This window comes from Arachis hypogaea, chromosome 16, assembly GCF_003086295.3.
Source record: "Arachis hypogaea cultivar Tifrunner chromosome 16, arahy.Tifrunner.gnm2.J5K5, whole genome shotgun sequence".
Classification (NCBI taxonomy): Eukaryota; Viridiplantae; Streptophyta; class Magnoliopsida; order Fabales; family Fabaceae; genus Arachis; species Arachis hypogaea.
The window spans coordinates 56,952,036-56,958,318 of record NC_092051.1 but is presented as its reverse complement, the minus strand read 5'-3'; the positions used below and the strand labels follow the sequence as shown (position 1 = coordinate 56,958,318).

General features: G+C 38.3%; 1 non-coding gene across 1 annotated transcript; it reads right to left on the bottom strand.

Moving 5' to 3' along the window:
* Positions 1-3,733: 3,733 nt before the first annotated feature.
* On the bottom strand, positions 3,734-3,841 carry LOC112761656 (small nucleolar RNA R71). The gene has a single exon (XR_003182042.1). It is a non-coding gene; the product is annotated as a small nucleolar RNA R71 (small nucleolar RNA).
* Positions 3,842-6,283: the final 2,442 nt, after the last annotated feature.

Here is a 6,283-nt window from a genome sequence, read left to right as displayed (position 1 = left end):
AAATGGCGCACTTCCAATTGCGTCGGAAAGTAGACATCCAGGGCTTTCCAGAAATATATAATAGTCTATACTTTGCCCAAGTTTCGACGACGCAAACTGGCGTTCAACGCCAGCTCTCTGCCCAATTCTGGCGTCCAGCGCCAGAAACAAGTTGCAAAGTGGAGTTCAACGCCCGAACTGGCACAAAAGCTGGCGTTCAACTCCAAGAATGACCTCTCCACGTGTAGACTTCAAGCTCAGCCCAAGCACACACCAAGTGGGCCCCGGAAATAGATTTATGCCTCAATTACTTACTTCTGTAAACCTTAGTAGCTAGTTTATTATAAATAGGACTTTTTACTATTGTATTAGACATCCTGAGTTTTATCTTCGGATCATAGAGTCTTGGTTACTCTGGTTCCCCTCTGGGGCCGAGACCAATGAACTCCATTATCACTTATGTATTTTCAAACGGTAGAGTTTCTACACTCCATAGATTAAGGTGTGGAGCTCTGCTATTCCTCAAAGATTAATGTAAAGTACTACTGTTTTCTATTCAATTCATTTTATTTTGCTTCTAAGATATTCATTCGCACTTCAACCTGAATGTGATGAACGTGACAATCATCGTCATTCCCAATGAACGCGTGCCTGACAACCACTTCCGTTCTACATTAGATTGAATGAGTATCTCTTAGATCTCTTAATCAGAATCTTCGTGGTATAAGCTAGATTGATGGCGGCATTCATGAGAGTCCGGAAAGTCTAAACCTTGTCCGTGGTATTCCGAGTAGGACTCTGGGATTGAATGACTGTGACGAACTCCAAACTCGCGAGTGCTGGGCATAGTGACAGACGCAAAAGGATAGTAAATCCTATTCCAGTATGATCGAAAACCTCCAAGATGATTAGCCATGCAGTGACAGCGCATCGGACCATTTTCACAAAGAGGAATAGGATGCAACCAACGACAAGGGTGATGCTTCCAGACGATTAGCCGTGCTGTGACAGAGCATTTGGACCATTTTCCCGAGAGGATTGAAAGTAGCCATTGGCACCGGTGACATCCTTACATAAAGCCAGCCATAGAAAAGAGTAAGACTGATTGGATGAAGACAGCAGGAAAGCGGGGGTTCAGAGGAACGAATGCATCTCCATACGCTTATCTGAAATTCTCACCAATGATTTAAATAAGTATTTCTATCCTTCTTTTATTAGTAAATTTCGAAAACTACATAACTATTTTATATCCGCCTGACTGAGATTTACAAGGTTACCATAACTTGCTTCATACCAACAATCTCCGTGGGATTCGACCCTTACTCACGTAAGGTATTACTTGGACGACCCAGTGCACTTGCTGGCTAGTTATGCGAAGTTGTGAAGATATGTAATAATTCACAACCTGAGTAACAATTTCGCATACCAAGTTTTTGGCGCCGTTGCTGGGGATTGTTCGAGTTTGGACAACTGACGGTTCATCTTGTTGCTCAGATTAGGTAACTTTCTTTTTGTTTTCTTTTCAAAAAGTATTCAAAATTCTTTCAAAAATTTCTCCTTTGTTTTCGAAAAAAAAAAAGAAAAAAAAATATTTTCAAAAATATATTTTTCTTCAAAATTTTTAAGAATGAATTCTAGTGTTTCATGAAGCATGTTGAAGCCTGACTAGCTATAAAGCCATATCTAAATTCTTTTGGACTGAGGCTTCCAAACCATCAGCATAGAGGCAAGTTACTTTGATAAGTAATGAGCAGTATATTCTCTGATGTTATATGCTAAAGCTTGGCTGGCTATTAAGCCATGCCTAACCCTCAGATTGGAGCTTTAGACTAAGAATGCTAGATTCCTGGAATTCATATTAAAAATTTTGGAATCCTTATTTTGGTTTTTCAAATAATTTTCGAAAAAATACAAAAAAATTAGAAAATCATAAAAATCAAAAATATTTTTTGTGTTTCTTGTTTGAGTCTGGAGTCATGTTATAAGTTTGGAGTCAATTGCATATTCATCTTGTATTTTTCGAAAAATTCATGCATTCATAGTGTTCTTCATGATCTTCAAGTTGTTCATGGTAAGTCTTCTTGTTTGATCTTGATGTTTTCTTGTTTTGTGTCTTTTCTTGTTTTTCATATGCATTCTTGCATCCATAGAGTCTAAGCATTAAAGAATTCTAAGTTTGGTGTCTTGCATGTTTTCTTTGCATTAAAAATTTTTCAAAAATGTGTTCTTGATGTTCATCATGATCTTCATAGTGTTCTTGGTGTTCATCTTGACATTCATAGCATTCTTGCATGCATTCATTGTTTTGATTCATAACTTTCATGCATTGCATCATTTTTCTTGTTTTTCTCTCTCATCATAAAAAATTCAAAAATAAAAAAAATATCTTTCCCTTTTTCTCTCTTAAAATTTCGAAAATTAGATTTGACTTTTTCAAAAATTTTTAAAAATCTAGTTGTTTTCATGAGTCAAATCAAATTTTCAATTTAAAAATCTTATCTTTTTCAAAATCTTTTTCAAAAATCAAATCTTTTTCATTTTTTCTTAGTTATTTTCGAAAATTTTAAAAATATTTTTCAAAAATCTTTTTCTTATTTTTTTATCAAATTTTCGAAAATAACAATAACAATTAATGTTTTGATTCAAAAATTTCAAGTTTATTACTTACTTGTTAAGAAAGATTCAAACTTTGAGTTCTAGAATCGTATCTTGTGATTTCTTGTGAATCAAGTCATTAATTGTGATTTTTAAAATCAAATCTTTTTCAAAGACTAATTTCAATCATATGTTTTCAAAAATATCTTCTTATCTTATCTTTTTCAAAAATTTGATTTCAAAATATCTTTTCTAACTTCCTAACTTCTTATCTTTTCAAAATTTGTTCCAACTAACTAACTAACTTTTTGTTTGTTTCTTATCCTTTTCAAAACTACCTAACTAACTCTCTCTCTCTAATTTTCAAAAAAATCTTCCCTCTTTTTCAAAATTTCTTTTTAAATTAGACTAATTATTTTATTTTTTTTATTTGAATTTTCGAAAAAGTACTAACCTTTTTCAAAAACTATTTTCGAAAATCACTAACTCTTTTTCAAAAATTATTTTCGAAAATTCTCTCCTCCTCTCACCCCTATTCCTTTTCTTCTTCTACTAACAATAAGGAACCTCTTTACTGTGACATAGAGGATTCCTCTTCTTTTCTTTTTCTCTTCTCCTTCTTATGAGCAGGGACAAAGAAAAAGGCATTCTTGTTGAAGCTGATCCAGAACCTGAAAGAACTCTGAAGAGAAAACTAAGAGAAGCTAAATTACAACAATCCAGAGACAACCTTATTGAAAATTTCGAACAAGTAAAGAAGATGGCAGCCGAACCCAACAACAATAATGCAAGGAGAATGCTTGGTGACTTTACTGCACCTAATTCCAATTTACATGGAAGAAGCATCTCCATTCCTGCCATTGGAGCAAACAACTTTGAGTTGAAACCTCAGCTAGTTTCTCTGATGCAGCAGAACTGCAAGTTTCATGGACTTCCATCTGAAGATCCTTTTCAGTTCTTAACTGAATTCTTGCAGATCTGTGATACTGTTAAGACTAATGGAGTAGATCCTGAAGTCTACAGGCTCATGCTTTTCCCTTTTGCTGTAAGAGACAGAGCTAGAGTGTGGTTGGACTCTCAACCCAAAAACAGCCTGAACTCTTGGGATAAGCTGGTCACGGCTTTCTTAGCCAAGTTCTTTCCTCCTCAAAAGCTGAGAAAGCTTAGAGTGGATGTTCAAACCTTCAGACAAAAAGATGGTGAATCCCTCTATGAAGCTTGGGAAAGATACAAACAGTTGACCAAAAAGTGTCCTTCAGACATGCTTTCAGAATGGACCATCCTGGATATATTCTATGATGGTTTATCTGAGCTATCAAAGATGTCATTGGACACTTCTGCAGGTAGATCCATTCACCTAAAGAAAACGCCTACAGAAGCTCAAGAACTCATTGACATGGTTGCTAATAACCAGTTCATGTACACTTCTGAGAGGAATCCTGTGAGTAATGGGACGCCTATGAAGAAGGGAGTTCTTGAAATTGATACTCTGAATGCCATATTGGCTCAGAATAAAATATTAACTCAGCAAGTCAATATGATTTCTCAGAGTCTGAATGAAATGCAAGCTGCATCCAACAGTACTCAAGAGGCATCTACTGAGGAAGAAGCTTATGATCCTGAGAACCCTGCAATAGCAGAGTTAAAATACATGGGGAACCATATGGAAACACCTACAATCCATCATGGAGAAATCACCCAAATCTCTCATGGAAGGATCAAAAGCCTCAACAAGGCTTTAATAATGGTGGAAGAAATAGGTTTAGCAATAGCAAGCCTTTTTCATCATCCACTCAGCAACAGACAGAGAATTCTGAGCAGAATCCATCTAGCTTAGCAAATTTAGTCTCTAATCTATCTAAGGCCACTGTGAGTTTCATGAATGAAACAAGGTCTTCCATTAGAAATTTGGAAGCACAAGTGGGCCAGCTGAGTAAAAGGATCACTGAAATCCCTCCTAGTACTCTCCCAAGCAATACAGAAGAGAATCCAAAAGGAGAGTGCAAGGCCATTAAATTAATTACCATGGCCGAACCCACAAGAGAGGAGAAGGACGTGAATCCCAAGGAGGAAGACCTCCTGGGACGTCCAGTGATCAATAAGGAGCTTCCCTCTAAGGAACCTAAGAAATCTGAGACTCATCTAGAGACCATAGAGATTCTATTGAACCTCCTTATGCCATTCATGAGCTCTGATGAGTATTCCTCTTCTGAAGAAAATGAGGATGTTACTGAAGAGCAAGCTGCCAAGTTCCTTGGTGCAATCATGAAGCTAAATGCCAAATTATTTGGTATTGAGACTTAGGAAGATGAACCTCCCTTGTTCACCAATGAACTAAGTGATCTGGATCAACTGACATTGCCTCAGAAGAAACAGGATCCTGGAAAGTTCATAATATCTTGTACCATAGGCACCATGATCTTTAAGGCTCTGTGTGACCTTAGTTCAGGGATAAACCTCATGCCCCTCTCTGTAATAGAGAAACTGGGAATTTATGGGGTACAGGCTGCTAAAATCTCATTAGAGATGGCAGACAATTCAAGAAAACAGGCTTATGGACAAGTAGAGGACGTGTTAGTAAAGGTTGAAGGCCTTTACATCCCTGCTGATTTCATAGTCCTGGATACTGGAAAGGAAGAGGATGAATCTATCATCCTAGGAAGACCTTTCCTAGCCACAGCAAGAGCTGTGATTGATGTGGACAGAGGAGAATTGATCCTTCAATTAAATAAGGACAACCTTGTGTTTACAACTCAAGGATCTCTCTCTGCATCCATGGAGAGGAAGAAGAAAAAGCTTCTCTCAAAGCAGAGTCAACCAAAGCCCCCAGAGTCAAACTCTAAGTTTGGTGTTGGGAGGCCACGACCAAACTCTAAGTTTGGTGTCAAACCCCCATATCCAAACTCTAAGTTTGGTGTTGGAAGGTCTCAACAAAACTCTGCACATCTGTGAGGCTCCATGAGAGCCCACTATCATGCTATTGACATTAAAGAAGCGCTTGTTGGGAGGCAACCCAATGTTTATTTATCTAATTTTATTTTTGTTTTTCATGTTTTCTTAGGTTCATGATCATGTGGAGTCACAAAATAAACGAAAAATTTAAAAACAGAATCAAAAACAGCGGAAGAAAAATCACACCCTGGAGGAAGCACCTGTCTGGCGTTCAACGGCAGAACAGAGCATGGTTCTGGCGCTGAACGCCCAAAATGGGCAGTATCTGGGCGCTGAACGCCCAAAATGGGCATCATCTGGGCGCTGAACGCCAGAATTGCACCCTGGAGAGAATTTGGCGCTGAACGCCCAGAACAAGCATGGTTCTGGCGTTCAACGCCAGAAATAGGCAACAAATGGGCGTTGAACGCCCAAAATGGGCACTAACTTGGCGCTGAACGCCCAGAATTGTGTGCAAGGGCATTTGACATGCCTAATGGGTGCAGGGATGTAAATCCTTGACACCTCAGGATCTGTGGACACCACAGGATCACCTCAGGATCTGTGAACCTCACAGGATCCCCACCCACCTCACCCTCTCTCTCCATTCATGATCATCCCTTCTGTTTTCCATTCCCCACTCACATCCATCCACTCTTCCCCATAAACCTACTTCATAAACACCACCTACCTTCAAAATTCAAAATCAATTTCCCATCCAAACCCACCCTAAATGGCCGAACCTACCCCCCCTCCCTTCCCTATATATAACCCTCCA